Source organism: Balaenoptera physalus (assembly GCF_965194825.1).
Source record: "Balaenoptera physalus genome assembly, chromosome: 7".
Taxonomy (NCBI): Eukaryota; Metazoa; Chordata; class Mammalia; order Artiodactyla; family Balaenopteridae; genus Balaenoptera; species Balaenoptera physalus.
The window spans coordinates 83748993-83764527 of NC_138886.1; the positions used below are offsets into that span (position 1 = coordinate 83748993).

At 39.5% G+C, this 15535-nt stretch overlaps 1 protein-coding gene across 6 annotated transcripts in view; it reads left to right on the forward strand.

Annotated features, from left to right (window-relative positions):
• NTRK2 (neurotrophic receptor tyrosine kinase 2) overlaps nucleotides 1–15177 on the forward strand; it is a 411119-nt gene extending 395942 nt beyond the window's left edge. For all 6 annotated transcript variants that reach the window (XM_082469619.1, XM_082469620.1, XM_082469622.1 and 3 more), the window contains one exon: nucleotides 1–15177. This exon is cut by the window's left edge and continues 20680 nt beyond it. The gene's annotated coding sequence lies outside the window, so the exon portion shown is untranslated.
• Nucleotides 15178–15535: the final 358 nt, after the last annotated feature.

The window sequence follows — 15535 nt, forward strand, 5'->3', positions numbered from 1 at the left end:
TATAATAAACCAGTGATCTAGTAAGTAGAAGGTTTCTCTGAGTTAGATGAGCTGCTCTAGCAAATTAACCAAAACCAAGGTGGGGGGAGGGTCATTGGAACCTCTGGTCTATAGCCAGTGGGTCAGAAGCACAGGTGATAACCTGGAATTGGCATCTGAAGTGTGTGTGTGTGTATGCGTGTGTGTGTCAAGAGGAGGGGGAGCAGTCTTGTAGGACTGAACCCTTAACCTGTGGAATCTGACACTATCTTTGGACAGATAGTGTCAGAATTGAGTTGAATTGTAGGACACCCAGCTGGTATCTGAGAATTGCTTGGATATGTGGGGGAACTGCCCTCTACTTCCATACACACATATCGATATTGGAACCAGAACTCTTTAGAAAGCATAAACAAGGACATAATGCGTAGCAGGGAATTGCTAGAATTCTTCAGAGAGTTTAGAATCTCTGGTTTTGAAATCTGTTGCAAGATTAGAAAGCAAAGATCTATACATCTAGAAATAGAAATCAAATTTCAAATTGTTGCTTCCAATGGAAAAGAGCTGTAGTTTCATATGAACTTTCCAATGAACCAGTTGATAACAAGAAAGGCAATCTGAAAACCAATGTTTTCTTGTCATTGAAGATCCAGCGATAGATGACATAACAGACATTTTGAATTATATACAAATCACAAAGCCACTTTTAGTTTCTTGCACAAGCTCCACGAAATTTCAGAGGAAGCATTAAAATGTCATTGTATAAATTTATGTTTAAAATTGAACTCAGACTTAAACAAAAATGATCTGTATAAAGAGTTAAATCCTTTTAGAAAAGGATTTAGAATCATGCTCTAGAAGTACTGAAATCTTATTTTGAAATAATTTATCAGAAATTTGTCCCAATGTTATCACAGACTGTAATATACTCTTACCAACTCCAGTAATGGTTGCATCAGCAGAAAGATCCCTCTAAAAATTATTTTTGATCTTACACTTTCCAAGAGCAACTGACATTGCTTTCAATTATGTCATTGAAAATGAGGTTGCTAAGTTTTGATGAATTTGTAGAAAAGTGAACCAGAAAAATCACATGATCAATCAAGATATCACAGTAATAAAGTGTTATTATTTATTGTGTTACATGAAACTATGACACCCAAAGTATTAATAAACTCCACGTGGCCTTTCTTCCCAGCACTTTTCCTCTAATACCATGGGTATCTCAGGCCCTATGGCCCAAAAAGCTGTGCTGTTTGCACTGCACTGTGGACTTCCACAGAGCTCTTTCCTGTTTTGGGTACTTTAAGCTGGCAACCTTTTAGATCACCCAATGTGGGAGAAAGACGCTAGGGTGCTCCGATATTCTTATCCTGTAATGTGGGCAGAACCTGTGATGTGCTTTTAACCAATAGATTATGGCAAATGTAATGGTATGTCACTTCTTATCATCCATCCTTGATATGGTAATGGTACAAATTGAGTAGTACCCTTGTTAGCCACCCAACTATTTTGCCCCATGAGCATGCTGCGTTCCACAGAAAGAGGTGCAACTTTGGGCACTTGGGCTCTCTCCAGGTGAAGGAGACCTGAAAGTACTATCGAAGGCTATCTGCTGAAAGCACACCCAGAAGCTGGGGTAAAAATTCTTTCATTAAAGGGGCACTTGGGCAATATATCACAGAATCTATCCATCAGAGTAATTAATTATTTAATTTTCTTTTCTTTTTCCTTTATATGTAGAAATCAGATACAGTATGAAAAAATATGTGCAACTCTTACTTGACATCCTGGAAAATTCTGGGTATCTGGGGAAAACAGCCTATTATCCTGCAAAACTGCAGAACTAGAGTCAGCCTTGTGTAGAGGTAAATTAAGTAGTCTCTTCTATGTTTTGAATGGCCCAGAGAAGCTTTGTGCCTTAAAATGTCTACCACAACTACAGTCCTAATTTCTTCCCATTGCCCTCTCTTCCCACACTCTAAGAAAGGAGAAATTTGGGCAGCTATAAAACTTAATATGTGTAGTAATCAAACGTAAAAAGTTCCCACCCAAATTCCATACGCTAAGGGCCATTCTGGAAAGGAAGCCTAAGACCAAAATTAACAGCTCAATTAGGATTCTTAAAATCTGTTTTAAAAGCATCCTCTAAGACAATCCAAAGGGATAAGACAATTAAGGTGGCCCCCCAACAGCAGGTGGGGAGTTGGAATTTGTTCCCTGAACCTGTTGCAGCCAGATGATGGTATACAGAATGTAGACTCTGAGGTGTCCCTCCTGCATGCATATTCATATCCAAAGTTACTGTGGCACCAGCTGATGACAGGTCATTTCTTACCTGATAGCCTACAAATAAGGTGTCCTTTGAAGATATGGACACTGCATGTACATCTTCAGAGGAAATGGGGAGACATTGGGAAGGAGTGATTTTACTCTAGCTCACTTCTACTGCAAAAATTTGCCCCAATTCCCATGAACTCTTATATTGGTTTTGTGTGTCTGCTCTAATTTGAAGAAGATATTTGGTTTTAATTAACCAGTTAGGTCTCCATGATGGGGAATTGAGAGGGAGGGATAGAGATTTAGGAGCCTGGCAGTATTTTGAATTCCAGGCTATCTGTCTAAAGTGCTATGATTCAGGGCAGATACTCAGCCTCTGATTTTAGAGAGAGAGGGAAATCCCCAGGAAGATGATTCCCTCTTTACCCCTTCCCCCAGAGTGGGGAAGTATGAAAACCACCTGTCAATATGAGGAGTCAAACTAGGAGCCAGTACTACAGGAGAGATGGGTAAACACAAGCGGACTGAGGCAAGCGTGAGGTAGCTATATTCCCTTTTCCCATTTCCTCCTTTTATAAATTTTAACCTTTTAACACTTAAACTTTTCCCAGGATTCTTATTCCTGTGGCTAGCTCTTTTCTTGTTATTACAGTTTACTCATAGATATGATAAATGAATATAGTAAATGACTGCTGAAGGTCGACCAGATGGCTTGATGACTTCATTTACTCTCTCTTTGGGAAAATAATTGAAAGAAATCCCAGCTACTCATTCTCCTGCAGGTAGAGGTGTGCAGTGATTGCTTCTGAAAATGAAAAGATAAACATTCTTATTGTGTGCCTGGAATCTCTGGGGATCCTGGAGACACTCTCTGCTCCACCATTTTATTCGAGAACGTAAGGAATTAATTGTACACCTTGCTGAGGGAAAAAGGCACATTGTATATTCCAAATATCAAGATCTCTCTTTTCGGATTAGAATATGTAGTTGACACAGAGAAAATACTTTCAAGATGTTGTGGGGAAAAAAAAAAAACAAAAACCCTTAACACTGCAGCTCTTTAGAACTCGATATTATTCAGCACCTGCATAGTTTCATATCTCTGTGGGGTACGAGTGTCTTTTGTTTCTCAGAGACCATAACCCAGACATCCATACTCAAACATGAGTTCTCCCAAAAGATACAGAAAGAAAGCAGGGGAGAAGACATAAGAACTCTTCCCAAGAATTTATAAATATTTTCAGATATGAGAACTTGAGAGACCAGTTTCCTCCTCAGGGATTTCCAGGCATCTGAGTCTGAAAGGTAGGCACTCTGCTTTGCAGTTCATCCACCCTGGATCCCATCGTGAGCCAAGCACATGGACGGGCTTTCTCTGGCTGTGCAGAGGCATTCAGACAACAAGCAGGGATGGAGCAAATAGGCGAATGGATGGAATATTTGCAGTCACATCAGGGTTCTGATCCATCCCCATCTCTTAGTTATGTGCTTTTTCTGTGCCTCAGTTTCTTCATTTGGAAAATGGGGTTGGCAATGTTTACTTCAAATGGCTATGGCAACAATTAAATGAGAAAAATAGGCCATAAACTCCCTGCACAAAAGAGATATTTAATAAATGCATGCGTGGTTAGCTCCACGACAACGGGACTCTCTTGATCCCCAGCACTTCTCAGGTATGTAGTAGATGCTCAAGAATATTTGTGGAATAAATGAATCATGCTAATTCTTTTCCATTTCCCATCACTGTCACCTATAAACTAGACAAAATGCTTCACCTCCTCTGAAGGGAAGATCACATTGCCTTATCAGGAGAAACCATAGCAGGGCCTCACTTTCTAGATTCACATACTCTAATATCCTGCTGGTGGGGATGTAAATTGACACAACTTCTTTAGAGAACAATCTGGAAAAGTAGTTTACTAAAGTTGAACATGCACGCCCCTTGAGACCAGCAATCCCACACTTAGGTGTATACCCTAAGAAGTGTATACAAGGCTACATATACCAAAATATAGATGTTTGTAATAGCAAACAATGGAAAACAACCTAAATACTGAGCAGCTGGAGAATCAATACAAATATTCTGTATATTCTTAAGATGATACTTTACAAATAAGAAAACTAATACACATAGACTAGACTACATTTACATACATCGAGTTTAAAAGATGCATAATAGTACCATAGATTGCTTAGGAACATAAACGTATACTAAAAAATGCGAGGAATAATAAACACTATATTCAGAATAGCATTCCCTCTGAGGTGGGGGAAGGGGATTGAAATCAGAGAAGACAGTGCAAGGGAATTTGACACAGAGGAGTATTGGTGATTTTTGGTGTTTCAGAAAGGAGGTGGGCACAAAGGTGTTAGATGTGTGTTCTATTCATATATCTTAAAAAATAAAAATGCATGTTTAACAGGATCTTATCATGTAAAAGCTGAAGGAATCCTACGGCACTAGCCCCATCTCTCCATTCTAAAGATAAGAAACTTTAGGCCCTGAGAAGTGAAGTGATTTGCCTAAGGGTGAGCTGGTGGATGGTGGTGGCAGGGATGGGATGACAATCTAGATTTCCAGGTCCTGGGACAAAGGTTTTACACTGCTCTTTTTAATTTTTATTTATTTATTTAATTGAAGTATAGTTGATTTACAATGTTGTGGTAGTTTCAGGTGTACAGCAAAGTGATTCAGTTATACAAATATGTACTTTTTTTTTTTTCAGATTCTTTTCCCTTATAGGTTATTACAAAATATTGGCTATAGTTCCCTGTGCTGTACACAGGGTTATCCCTGTTGGTTATCTATTTTATATATAGTAGTTACACCGCTCTTTCTGATTACATTTGATCCTGTTCCCTTTTCCTTCCTGTAGGCAGGAAACTGAACATATGTGTGAGCAGGGCCGTCATCAGATGCTTCAGATGCACCACAGGTGAGTCACGCAAAGAAGGTGCAGAGAAAGAGCTCTTGAGTCCAGGCAGACAGGATGTTCTCCAAGAGCTGTTTAAGCAGTTTCTCAGAGGCTTTTGTTTCCTGCCTTAGAAAAATCACGGGGCATTCACAGGAAAGGTCGTCTGAGCTTGCTCACGTTTTCACTCTTGTCTTCAGAAAACTAGGACCAAAGGTGGCAAATCTGGGTTTCACTACAGAGACATCCAGACTCCTAGGGAATTTTAAAGATTTACATTCTTGGAACTCTCCAGGTAGGAGACCATAGTTAAAGATTTAGGGTTCCATGGAGATAGCAGCATTGTGGCAACAAGTTTATGAATGGACAAATGAAGCCTCCATGGGTATTACTTCACGTATAAAAAGCAAGGCAAAATGGCCCCGAAAGGAACCTCGCATCAACACCATGCTACTTATTTTGCATCAATACTCATGTATACTGTACAATGAATTTCCACTCTTTTTACATTCTCCCTCCCATTAAGATTCAAAGCAGATCCAGAAAGTTCAGTTTGCTTCTTTACTGATGATAAATTCATCAGTATCAGTGATGAATTTAGGGGTTCATTTAGGGGTATCAGTGTCTGTTCCTCCTTTCTATGTTCTGATGCCTTTCTAGTTTTTTAACCCAAAGTTTTTAATGTACATCTTTTTGTTCCATGTTGTACCCTAGAGACACAGAGTAACTTGGCTCACTGATGGAAAAAGTTAGGTGTTTCCCTATTGAACCAATCTTCTCCTGTACCTTGGGGACTTTCTCAACTCAATCCCCTAATCCATGAATGATGTACCTGTTGCTCTGTCATGGCTATGACCTGTCACTGTACCACAGAACAAGGCACCATCTCCCACCTGGCTTCACACTCCTATGCCCTCCGCTAAACAGTGAACATTCAGCCCAAGGCCAAGACTCAGCTGACCTCATCTTCCCTATATCTCTTCACACTCTTGTTAAAAAATCCCTATATTTTTGGGACTTGGTCTCTCTCTTCATCTCTTTTCAATTTCTTCCTCTTAAGATATTCCCAAGTAGATTGATGCCCATATTGAAGTTCCCTTGGAAAACGTCTCTGGAAGAGATTCATTTCTATTAGAATTTTGCTCAAGAAAATTTCTTGGGTAGAGTGCAGTTATTGGGTCTACTTGTCAACCCACAAACATTCCTTCAAGCTGTAAAACGTCACCATGCCTTTGCCTCCAAGACCCACAGGGCTGGATCTGATGAAGCTGAAGGTGGGGAGTGCTGGAGGTTGTTTTTCAACCTTAGGTTAAATTCATATCTCCCTATTCCCCCTACCCCGTTTTTAGGCCAGAGACCCATGCCAATTGTACCATGTTTCTATGCCAGGGTAAGTTTATGTATCTGGCTTCCCTTTACTGTTTTGTATAGATTCTTGAGGAGAAGAGCATGTATGGTGTAAGGGGAAATGAGGCAGAATCTCTGAGCAGCTGGAGTGAGGCCCACTGGGCTCCACAGGCAGGAAACCAGGATGGGAAAGGTAGGACCTCTTGTGCTGTGGGCAGGACTTATGGTCCAGCAACACCCACGCCACTCCAAGAAGGGAAAGCAAGCTGAGTGAAAAGCAGTCTTGTCTTTTGGCCATTGCCATATGCACAAAACTGACCCCCAGTGGCAGAGCAAGGCTAGACTCCCTGGGAGCAAGGCTGAGGTGGTGGGCCAGAACACCATTTGGATGGTGTTTCATGTCCACAAAGAGCCTTAACTGAGGTTATACAAAGAGTCCCAAAGAAGCATAAAAAGGAATGAAAGGAAATGCTTGTCATACAACTCTGATTTTAGGTCCTATTTTCAGATTTTATTTCTTTTTTTTGCGTGTGATAAATTAATACTTATTGTAAATTCTTAAAAGTTTTGTGAAGAGCATAATTACATCATCTCACTAAAACTATTTCTTTAATAGAACATGTAAAATAGACTTGTTTTCACAACCTTGTTTATTATCTATTCACTTTAACATACACCTCAAAAATACATAGTTTACATGTTTTAAATATACTTAAATTTTATTGAAATACATCTATATTTTAAACATATGTCTTGGCAAATGGTGCTCTGGTTTCTTTCTAGCTGTAAGGGTCACTGAATGTGCAGAAGCAGAGGTAAAGGTAAGTTGATGTCTTTGAATTTTTCCCTTTAACTCTGAATTTTCCTTCAGAGGGGTTGAAACATAAGACCACAAAAATGACACAGTGGAATGATTCTTTGGTCTTCTGAGCATAATCACATTTACTTCACTTGTTTTTCACCAAAAAAGAAGCTACCACATGAACCCCATAATTTGGCCTGGGTCTTGCTGACAGAAGATGTAGAGCCTGAGGGAAATGGTCCTTCACAAATAAGAAAAAGACTAAGGACCAAACAGTGACATTGGGGAAAAAAGAGAGAGGGAGAACAAAAATCAAGATAGAAGAGACACCAGATTTCTTTCATAGTATTTGGGGCTTTGAACCTCATGTTTGGGGCAGAGCTTGCAGCAAATTCTTTTCTTGTTAGTGCCAGCTGGTAACTGGAAATTCTACTCAGAAGAAACCACAGCATGCATTCTCAGACAACACACTAACCAGAGATTCTTTACCTCACCAAGGGGCGTACAGACCTGCAGGCTAATGGGTGAAGTCCAAGAAAACAGGCCCTGTTGAAGGTTCCTTGATAACACTGGGAACAGTGGGTTGTGACAGAGACAAAACAATCTCCACCCAAACCCTGCATCGTGTGGGCCCCCCTGGGAGCACACTTCCTTTCACCTCCTCAGTGAAGCCTTCCTGACACTCAGCTTGCCCTTGTGAAGGGCGATTGGCTCTTCGTGCAATTTTTTTTCAGAGGGGAACCCAAGACTGAATCAGACTAATTATGAGACAAACAGTATTTTTCTAGCTTAGTTACCACCTCAAATTCCTGACAGATACTTCTGGAAAGTTCCCAGGCAGGGCCTCACAGGTTCTCCATGGACCAGTTCTTCTGGCTGCAGGTTAGCGTGCCCAGGCTTCCTGTCCCTGGTACGCACCGGAGGCTGTGGTGCCCACATGCTGATGCCCACACCAAGGGTACCCAAGCCCAAGTCACTCATTTCTGACCTGATTTCCTACAGGGTCTGCTCTTGTCGGTCTTTGCTGTCATAAGCCATCCCAAACCTGTGTGTTTACGGTTTCAAAGTCACCGTCCCTATTGCCTTTCATTACTGAAGCTTCTGGTGCTGGTGTTGCTGGGGATTTGAAATATTAAGATCTTACTGAGATTCTGATAAAATGACTCATTTGTCATTGCCTACTCCTCCAGTTGGGCTGCAGAGCACAAGGAGTGACAGAATTGTGTTGTAATCACTCCAGCTCTCTAGCCCATGTTCCAAAGTTGTGTGCCTCAAAAGTCTTCCCAGAAGACTCCTTGGGGACTCCTGTAAGTTGACCCCAGAACATCTCTATCACTGTCATTCACACTGGAGGGTGGGTCTCAGTGCCCACTGTGCATGAAGATCACCCTAACTCTATTAGTCTGGGGTGGGGGCCAGGACTTCGAGTTTTTCAGTTCCCCAGTGATCTTCATGCACCCAAGGGGCCTCAGTACTGCTTCAGAGTAAACACATAAACATATAGATACATAAAACTCTGAAGAAGATGCAAGCAGCTTACTTTTACTCTTGTAATATCTTTACAGCTTATCAAGGTTTTGATTTTAAAAGTAAAAATGTTCATTGCAGCCATTCAAACATAAAGATGTGCTTAACAATAAGGTGCCAATAACATCTCTCTATGCTAAGCCCATGCCACTCCCCCCACCCCAGGAACCAGTGTTTATAAAGCAGTATTCTGTCAAAACTTTCTCTGTATTTGTGAAAATAATGTACCCATAGATGCAGAAGTTGTTGGCTGATTCACTTGGAAACATGTCTTTCTTTCTTGCATTGCCTTAAACATGGCCAATCTCCTTTTCCATTGGAGACATACCTTTGCCTTGGGGAGAATTACATTTCCTACAAGAGGAAGAGTTCTACAACAGGAAGAGCCAGGTCCCTGTTCTCCTTCTGACATAAAAAAATAGGATCTCTTCACTGAAAAAAATCAATGAAGAAGTCAAAAACTACATAGAAACAAATGACAATGAAAACACGATGACCCAAAACCTATGGGATGCAGCAAAAGCAGTTCTAAGAGGGAACTTTATAGCAATAAAATCCTACCTCAAGAAATAAGAAAAATCTCAAATAAGCAGCCTAACCTTACACCTAAAGAAATTAGAGAAAGAAGAAGAAGAAGAAGAACTAAAAAATCCCCCAAAGTTAGCAGAAGGAAAGAAATCATAAAGACCAGGTCAGAAATAAATGAAAAAGAAATGAAGGAAACGATAGCAAAGATCAGTAAAACTAAAAGCTGGTTCTTTGAGAAGATAAAAAAAATTGATAAACCATTAGCCAGACTCATCAGGAAAAAAAGGGGGAAGGCTCAAATCAACAGAATTAGAAATGAAAAAGGAGAAGTAACAACTGACACTGCAGAAATACAAAGAATCATGAGAGACTACTATAAGCAACTATATACCAATAAAATGGACAACCTGGAAGAAATGGACAAATTCTTAGAAAAGGACAACCTTCCATGACTGGATCAGGAAGGAATAGAAAATATGAACACCCCCCACAAGCACTGAAATTAAAACTGATTAAAAATTTTCCAATAAACAAAAGCCCAGGAACAGATGGCTTCACAGGCAAATTCTTCCAAACAGTTAGAGAAGAGCTGACACCTATCTTTCTCAAACTCTTCCAAAATATACCAGAGAGAGGAACACTCCCAAACTCATTCTACGAGGCCACCATCACCCTGATACCAAAACCAGACAAAGATGTCACAAGAAAAGAAAATTGCAGGCCAATATCACTGATGAACACAGATGCAAAAATCCTCAACAAAATACTAGCAAATAGAATCCAACAGCACATTAAAAGGATCATATACTATGATCAAGTGGCATTTATCCCAGGAATGCAAGGATTCCTCAATATATGCAAATCAATCAATATGATACCCCATATTAACAAATTGAAGGATAAAAACAACATGATCATCTCAACAGATGCAGAGAAAACTTTTGACAAAATTCAACACCCGTTTATGATAAAAACTCTCCAGAAAGTAGGCATAGAGGGGAGAACCTACCTCAACATAATAAAAGCTGTATATGACAAACACACAGCCAACGTCATTCTCAATGGTGAAAACAAAGCATTTCCTCTAAGATCAGGAACAAGACAAGGGTGCCCTCTCTCACCACTATTATTCAACATAGTTTTGGAAGTTTTAGCCACAGCAATCAGAGAAGAAAAAGAAATAAAAGGAATACAACTTGGAAAAGAAGAAGTAAAATTGTCACTGTTTGCAGATGACATGATACTATACATAGAAAAACCTAAAGATGCCACCAGAAAACTACTAGAGCTAATCAATGAGTTTGGTAAAGTAGCAGTATACAAAATTAATGCACAGAAATCTCTTGCATTCCTATACACTAATGATGAAAGATCAGAAAGAGAAATTAAGGAAACACTCCCATTTACCACTACAACAAAAAGAATAAAATACCTAGGAATAAACCTAGCTAAGGAGGCAAAACACCTGTATGCAGAAAACTGCAAGACACTGATGAAAGAAATCAAAGACGATATAAACAGATGGAGAGATATACCATGTTCTTGGATTAGAAGAATCAACATTGTGAAATGACTATACTACCCAAAGCAATTTACAGATTCAATGCAATACCTATCAAATTACCAATGGCATTTTTTTACAGAACTAGAACAGGAAATTTTACAATTTGTATGGAAACACAAAAGACCCCAAATACCTAAAGCAATCTTGAGAAGAAAAAGAAATGGAGCTGGAGAAATCAGGCTCCCTCACTTCAGACTATACTACAAAACTACAGTAATCAAGACAGTATGGTACTGGTACAAAAACAGAAATATAGATCAATGGAACAGGATAGAAAGCCCAGAGATAAACCCACACACATATGGTCACCTTATCTTTGATTAAGGAGGTAAGCATATACAATGGAGAAAAGACAGCCTCTTCAATAAGTGGTGCTGGGAAAACTGGACAGCTACATGTAAAAGTATGAAATTAGAACACTCCCTAACACCATACACAAAAATAAACTCAAAATGGATTGAAGACCTAAATGTAAGGCCAGACACTATCAAACTCTTAGAGGAAAACATAGGCAGAACACTCTATGACATAAATCACCGTAAGATCCTTTTTGACCCACCTCCTAGGGAAATGGAAATAAAAACAAAAATAAACAAATGGGACCTAATGAAACTTAAAAGCTTTTGCACAGCAAAGGAAACCATAAACAAGATGAAAAGACAACCCTCAGAATGGGAGAAGATACTTGCAAATGAAGGAACTGACAAAGGTTTAATCTCCAAAATTTACAAGCAGCTCATGCAGCTCAATATCAAAAAAGCAAACAACCCAATCCAAAAATGGGCAGAAGTCCTAAACAGACATTTCTCCAAAGAAGATATACAGATTGCCAACAGACACATGAAAGACTGTTCAACATCATTAATCATTAGAGAAATGCAAATCAAAACTACAATGCGATATCATCTCACACTGGTCAGAATAGCCATCATCAAAAATCTACAAGCAATAAATGCTGGAGAGGGTGTGGAGAAAAGGGAACACTCTTGCACTGTTGGTGGGAATGTAAATTGATACAGCTACTATGGAGAACAGTATGGAGGGTCCTTAAAGAACTAAAAATAGAACTACCATACGACCCAGCCATCCCACTACTGGGCATATACCCTGAGAAAACCATAACTCAAAAAGAGTCATGTACCACAATGTTCATTGCAGCACTATTTACAATAGCCAGGATGTGGAAGCAACCTAAGTGTCCATCGACGGATGAATGGATAAAGAAGACATGGCACATATATACAATGGAATATTACTCAGCCATAAAAAAGGAACAAAATTGAGTTATTTATAATGAGTTTGATGGACCTAGAGTCTGTCATACAGAGTGAAGTAAGTCAGAAAGAGAAAAATAAATACCATATGCTAACCCATATATATGGAATCTAAGAAAACAGTACTGATGAACCTAGTGGCAGGGCAGGAATAAAGACGCAAATGTAGAGAATGAGCTTGAGGACACAAGGGGGAAGGGGAAGCCGGGACCAAGTGGGAGAGTAGCATTGACATATATACACTACCAAATGTAAAATGGATGGCTAGTGGGAAGCTGCTGCATAGCACAGGGAGATCAGCTCGATGCTTTGTGACGACCTAGACGGGTGGGATAGGGAGGGTGGACGGGAGGCTCAAGAGGGAGGGGATATAGGGATATATGTATACATATAGCTGATTCAGTTTGTTGTATGGCAGAAACTAACAGAACATTGTAAAGCAATTATACTCCAATAAAAATGAAAAAAAAAAAAAAAAAAGATCTCTGAACCTGCAGAAAGACCAAGAGTTTCCTACGTTTTCAGATCTTTCTCTCTTGTCTTTGGCAAGAGAGAAAACTTTTCCTAAATTTTTAAGCAAGGGTTGCTGTGTTATTTCTTATCAACTAAGCATCATCACTTTGCTCTTTTGACTTTTTCTCTGAGCTACAGAAGGGACTCAGAGAATACACTCTCCAGCATCCTTTTTTGTACATGGTTCTGGGCCCGAGTTTGCAGGAAGATGGAAAATTCTGTGTGGTCCCCCAAGGTGAAAGGAGATTCTTAGAGGCCTGCATCCTGACACATGCCTGGGAGTGGTCAGAGAGACCACCAAGGTCGGGGCTTCAGTGGTAACAATATAGCTCAGAGTCAGCAGGACAAGAGGAATCAATTATATTCATGCGTTTATTCAAGAAATGATTCTCTTGCGCCAATTATGTGCCTGATACAGCTCTTAGAAGGTGCCATGGAGGCAGAAATGAGCCAAACAGACCAAAATCCCTGTCCTTGTGGAGCTTCCCTTTGAGCAGGGACTTGAGCAGAGACCAAGCTTCTGTGTAGTAATAAGTGGGACAAAGCTCCTCTCCCAGAGCCCAGTGGAGAAGGACAGCACTTGGATGGGCCACCCTATGGGTCAGCTTTAGCTCAAGCGGTTACTCCATCCCATCAGACTTCTGGATGGGCCACTATGGCCCTTTGTCCTTTCATCAGCAGAGCCCCTAGCGATAACCTCACCAGACACCATCTTGGGAGGAGGAGCGTTGAACTAGTCCCCCTCACTTTCATCATTTGCAGCAGGTGGTGCAAAGGAAATCTGACGTCTCTTGTAGGAGGGGTCCAGGGTTCCTTTAAGGTGAATGAGAGAGGCTCCCAGCAGGAGGAAATCGCTCAAGATTTTGGTGATTATTGCAATCATCCCAGTGAATTCACGTTGCTTATATGGAAACACAGAATGAACATGGTCTGATTAGAAGGTGAGGAGAAGCCTCAGAGGGTCACTGCAAAGTAGTAAGAATCTGAATTATGCAGTATTTCAAAGGAATGAAGTTTTGTTACATTCAAGTTGGGAAATTCATTAGATATAAAATATTTACAAGAAGACGATGATACTCCTTATAGAGAGATTTTGAGTGAATAAATGAGTGAATGAGTGAGACTCATTTCCCTCATGGGTGAGGGACACATACCACTCATGGTATAAAATATTATTGGGGGTTATAAGGGAATAATGTATTAACTAATATAAAATTGCATAGCAAAAATTATTTCATTTGCAAGTCCCTTCATACATTCTGATTCCCCAAAGGAGAAAGACTCAATGCAAGACTGTGGTTTGATCATCACTTTTTAACCCTTGCCAGTCTCCTTTTGAAAAGAGAGAGAGAGAAAATAAGTGACAGGCAGGGAGCCTTCAGCAGGCAATATCTAGACAGAAGTTGATAATTTGTGCTATTTCCTTTGAATTAATATTTACTGGTAGCTTTTATTTATGGACTTCATCTTATTTTCCATCTATCTGATGATATGAAGTTTTCTTTAGAGATAGAGATACATTTATTTATGTAAAAATGAGAGGTAAATTAGGAGTTTGGGATTAATTGATACACACTACTATATATAAAATAGATAAACAACAATGACCTACTGTATAGCACAGGGAATTACAATCAATATCTTGTAATAACCTATAATGGAAAAGAATCTGAAAAAGATTATATATATATACATATATAAAAAATCTTTTTGCTATACTCCTGAAACTAACACAGCATTATAAATTAATTATACTTCAATAAAAAATGGTTAAAAATGGTTAAATTTTTTAAAAATGAGAGAGTAGATATAAAGGAAAGCAGTATATATAATTCAAGATATGGCAATATTTTGAGCATTTTATATGAATGATAGATATTTTAGAAGAACTTGTTAACATAAATAATGCAAATACTATGGTTCTTCAAATATTTGTTCCTTAAAGCAGGTCAAACATGTCCCTGGTTTGGACTATTACTTGCTTAACACATTATTTCTTTATAGATGCCCCCCTACACATGCAAAAAACCAATCATCTCTCCATTTTTCCCAGTGCAGGGGCTTTATGGGACTTTCCCAGTGACTTGAGGCAAATTTAATGAAGTTTTATTGTAAAAGAAACCTAACACGGCGTATTAGTCCCCAAAAGAATAATATCCCCCTTAGGAAATTAGGAAATTGTTATATGATGAACAAACTTAGATGAGGGGACTTGTTTGGAAAGCTCATGGTATCCTTGGTTATCTAGTGCAATTGATGAAAAATAAAGACAATCATGTTTACATGCCAACCCTCTAATCAATTTCCTTTCACTGTGGCTCTTTCTGCCATTGCAAAATAAGAATGGAAGGAGACAAAAAAAAAAAAAAGCTCTTAATGTGGCAGTGATATGGGGAGGGGTTGGGAAGTAGGTGGATGGGCTGAAGTAAATGGAGAAGGAAAAAATAAAAATGGGTAAAATCTTGGTGAAGGAAGGGTTTTATAGATAATCCATTCTAGGAGAATGCAAAACACGTATCCTTTGGAAATTGACAGATGTGAGTTCAACTGCGGGCTTCCCAGCTTAGCAGCCGCAAGCCTGAATTTCTCCATGCTGTAACGGGGTAATTCATCTGGAGAAAATACAGGAGTGGGGGAGGTGGGGGACCATGGCAAGGAACGGCTCTGGGTGGTTGATTGGGACAGTACTCCCCTCTCTAAGAGAATTCGGAAGTCATAATTCTCGATAAGACTAATTAGGGCCTATAGAAATTATTTTCATGAAGATCAATCAAATTATATCTGTTGTCAGACAAATATTTTCAGAGCA